Raw genomic sequence first — 4,307 nt, 5'->3', positions numbered from 1 at the left:
GTTAACTTTGCGAAATTGTACTTTACGCGTTGTATTGGTAGTTCCAATGTTGGTTAAATTGCATCGATATTGAAAATCGTGTTTTGACGTTCTAATAAAGCTTAAGATTGATCCTATTGATTCATTTATAACATAGACGTTAGGTGGCATGAACCACTACTGTTATTTTGTGCTTTAGATTTTAAGTTGATGGCTTTAAGAACTTAAACCTTGTTGCATTGTATAACATGCTCTTTTGTTGTTGAATTGCATGGATAATGTGATTCTTGTTAACTTGTATTCAAATATGCTTTTGTCATGTTGTTTGGATTCCTCTAGACTTTGTTCAATTACATTGATAATGTGACCCGTGGTAACTACAAGCTCGTTATATTAATCGGATTACTCCAACTTTGATTTGTCTCATTTATGTATTATATCATGATTCTTGTTGCTTTGTATAACATGTTTCTATGATGTTGAAATGCATGGATGAAGTGATTTATGCTAGAAACACTCTAAGGTAGCTTAGGATGCTCCCTGAGTCTCATTTCGATATAGATGTTAGGTGGCATGAACCCCTTTAACATGCTTCACGTTAAGGTGATAAATTTGTAAAATGGTAGGTCGATGCATGCTCATCTCCTACGAGTAGGTTTATGTTACTCACCCCTACGATACTGGGGCATATTTTAGGTACGAAGACTTGGTTCATGAAGCCTAGCATTCCTTGGATGTCGTGTAGCTTTCAAGTTTCCATTTCATGCAAATGTTAGCATGAAATGTCATTTTGTAGACTTATATGTCAAAATATGTATATTTGATTCTATGTATGTAATATGTACTTAAGTACACTCCTTTCAATGTATTTGATATGCATGAGATGAGGCCGGAGGCCAATGACATGTATATTGTATTTTATGTACTTTTTAACTTCATGAAATATTGTGAAAATCTTGAAAAATCGCAAGTCATTGCTTCACCATGGTTGCATCGGGTGTGGGAATTCCATTTTCATTCTTTTATAGGGTCTTATTAATCATGTTTGAAGTGTGGCCAAGGGCCAAACGGTCATTTGAACCCGTTTTGTATTTTTGGATTCTGAGTTTTCATTCCAAGTTCCATTTTTGCCTTTTTGCCCGTTAGGGGGTCGGATTTTGTATCGGTGGTATTTTTAAGTCGTGGACCATTGTAGCACATCTAAATAGGTAAGTTACGTTTGCTTGCATGGTCGTTTCCGGACAAAAGCTTATCGTTTGTGTTTTGAGCCTCTTGTGAATTCATTTCGCACTTTTTTGTATATTCTGATATAGGGGCATTATAGACTTTTCACGATGGTTTTATTTTCTTCTTTTAACATGGTTGAATAGAAAACATTATTTTAGGGGGGGGGGGGGGGTTTCTTTTCCGTCTTTTTCCAGAAAATGTCGTCTTGATATCGGAAATTGCTTACGAAGTTCAGCTCTCAGTTTTTCAACATAGTACCTTTTTGGACCTCCATGACCAGATTTCATGAGGGGCATTTCGGGCATTCTACATTGCGTTTTTTTTAATTCTCTCGCTAATCATGTAGAAAACTCAATTTTGAGGGGGGTTTCTTCTTTGTGTTTTTGCAAAAAAATTCATCTTGGCCTCCAAATTCAGCATCTGTTCTGGATTTTTCTGAAAAATAACCCCATTGCAGCTTTATGGGCTGCTGCTGCCAGCCATGGTGCACTTAGCACGCGCGCGGCGTGCATGGGTGCGCGCATGGGGCTGTCATGGCACCTCGTCGGGCCGCCGCGACGTCAATTCTTCTTTTGGGCTTTTCTCCTTCGTCTGGACTCCGATTCAAGTGAATTTTTTTTTTAACTTGACTATTTTTTCACTATCTTTCCAACGGTGTGCTCGGTTGCTCCCAGTTCTTCCTGGATAATTATCAGTTTACCCTTTTTGCCTTAAGTGCTCATTTTTCTTCGTCAAGCCGTTTCTCCTTCGTCCGGACTTCGAATCATGCGATTCTTGAGTCCGTCTTGATTAGTTTTTCATTGTCCTTCCAGCGGTGTGCTTGGTGGCACCCGAATCTATAGTTTTCAGAAATGACTATTTTGCCCCTGGGGGCTTATTTGTCATATTTTCGATCTTTTGCTTCCGCATCAGTTCTTGTTGAGTTCCACGACCTCATGGAAGGTCACTTTGACTTTTTAGAGTCTTGTTTTCTATTTTCGCTTCTGCATTTGGATCCGTTATCGGATTATCCTTACGGTTCATCACAGGACACGCTGGCCTAAAAACCAGGGTCGTCATAGGCTCCATGTCAATGATAACAAAATCGACCGGGAAGAAGAACTTGTCAATTTTAATCAAAACATCTTCAATGATACCCCGAGGCTTCTTAATTGATCGGTTGACTAGTTGTAAAACTATCGACATCGGTTTCAAATCATCTAAGCCCAATTGAACATAAACTGAATAGGTGAGAAGATTCACACTCGCTCCTAAATCAAGAAGAGCCCAATAGATAACATAATCACCAATGATGCATGAAGTAGTTCGTGAATCGGGCTCTTTGAATTTTGGGAGGGTGTTATATTACAAGATAGAGCTCACTTGTTTGGTTAGAACAACTTTTCTTGATGCTTGGCTTTTGTTTTTCCTCTTAAGGGTGCAAAGATCTTTCAAAAATTTGGCATAAGCTAGAATTTGTCAAATTGCATCTAAGAGAGAAAGATTGATTTTTAGTTGCCTAAACACATCAATGATTTCATTTGCCTTGCTTTGTTGCTTTTCAAGAGACGTGGATGCTTTCAAAGCATCCGAAAATGGAGTCTTAGGCTCAAAAGCTTTTTTCAAAAACATTCTTTGAAGCATTTTCAATAATATAATCTTTCGTATTCAATGAAGGAGGAATGGGATGTGAGACAGGATGGGTGTCAACTTTAGATTGCACCGGTTCACTCTCTTCATTGGAAACACTAACTTGGTTGTCAATAACTCTTTCACTTCTTAAAGTGGTCACCGCATTCACATGTTCAAGTGTATGACCTTTTGAAGAGGAATTAGTCTCTACAATGAATTGTTGCTTTGGTGGGGGATTCAAAGGCATTTTCCCTTTCTCCCTTGCATTCAACGTGCTAGCTATTTGCCCGACTTGGGTTTTTAGCTTTGCAATCGATTGGGAGTGGGAATAAAGCAATTGAGTGTTTGCCTCCAAAGTACCCAAAGCGGATAAAACTTTTTCTTCAAACGTGGGACTTCTTAAATTACTTTGAGAATATGATCATTGGTTTGGAAAATGAGAGTTTGAAAATTTGTTTCCATTTGGTGCTTGGTAAGATGAACGATAACCTTGGGAACCTTAGCCTTGCATAGGGGGGTGGAACATACTTGTTTTGGAAACCACTTTGGGGAGGGTTTGAGCCTTCCCCTTGGCTTTTCCAATAGAAATTTGGATGGTTCCTCCACTCGAGATTATAGTGATTGCTATAGGGATTATTCCCTTGGTTAACAAAAGCGGCCTTTACTTGCTCACGGCATTCACTATGCGTATGTCCATGAGGACAATTGGAAGTAGAATGCAAAACACTATAACAAGTCATGCATAATTCATTGGATAGATGATGAGTATGATTAGGGGAGGAAGACACTTGATGGGCCAAATTTTGGTTGATCAAAAAATTAATCAAACCTTTGGGATAGAGACTTCACTTCGGCGACTATATCATTAGAATCATCAACTTAATATAAGCCTACATTCTTCCTTCCACTTATATTTTTACCATTTTTAGATGATAAAGATCGGTGCATTAAGTTTTCACTCATGCTCTCATATAAGCATCACACATCATCTTCATGCTTATCAAGATAAGAACCACCCATAGAAGCATCAACCATACCCTTATGGTTATCCGACAAACTTTCAAAGGAGTATTGAACTAATTGCCATTTAGGGATGTCATGGTGAGGACATTTCCTAAGCAAATCATTTAACCGTTCCCATACCTCGTGAAACATTTCCCCACCCCCTTGTGAGAATTCACGAATTGAAGTTCTCATTGCATTGGTCTGAGACACCGGATAGTACTTTTTCAAGAACTCTTGTTGCATTTCTACCCAAGTAGTTATAGGAAAAGGTCTCAAATTATTGAACCAATATTTTGCTTTATCTTTTAGGGTGAAAGGGAAGAGTTTCAACCTCAAAAATTCTTCTGGCATGTCCGTGTATTTCACGGTGGAACAAACTTCAAGAAATTCATCTAAATGCTTATAAGGTTCTTCATTTGGTAACCCATGGTAATTGGGAAGCATTTAGATTGTTTGTGGTTTAAGCTAATAATTGTGTGCTCTAA

At 38.4% G+C, this 4,307-nt stretch overlaps 1 non-coding gene across 1 annotated transcript; it reads left to right on the top strand.

Annotated features, from left to right (window-relative positions):
* The first annotated feature begins 3,910 nt into the window (after nt 1-3,910).
* LOC132280532 (small nucleolar RNA R71) lies at nt 3,911-4,017 on the top strand. Its single transcript, XR_009471591.1, has one exon. It is a non-coding gene; the product is annotated as a small nucleolar RNA R71 (small nucleolar RNA).
* Nucleotides 4,018-4,307: the final 290 nt, after the last annotated feature.

The sequence above is a fragment of the Cornus florida genome, unplaced genomic scaffold (assembly GCF_030987335.1).
Source record: "Cornus florida cultivar Cherokee Brave unplaced genomic scaffold, ASM3098733v1 CherokeeBrave_3.0.0_Hap2_Chr10, whole genome shotgun sequence".
Classification (NCBI taxonomy): domain Eukaryota; kingdom Viridiplantae; phylum Streptophyta; class Magnoliopsida; order Cornales; family Cornaceae; genus Cornus; species Cornus florida.
Note: the sequence above shows the minus strand (reverse complement) of the source record. Positions and strands in the feature narration are given on the sequence as shown.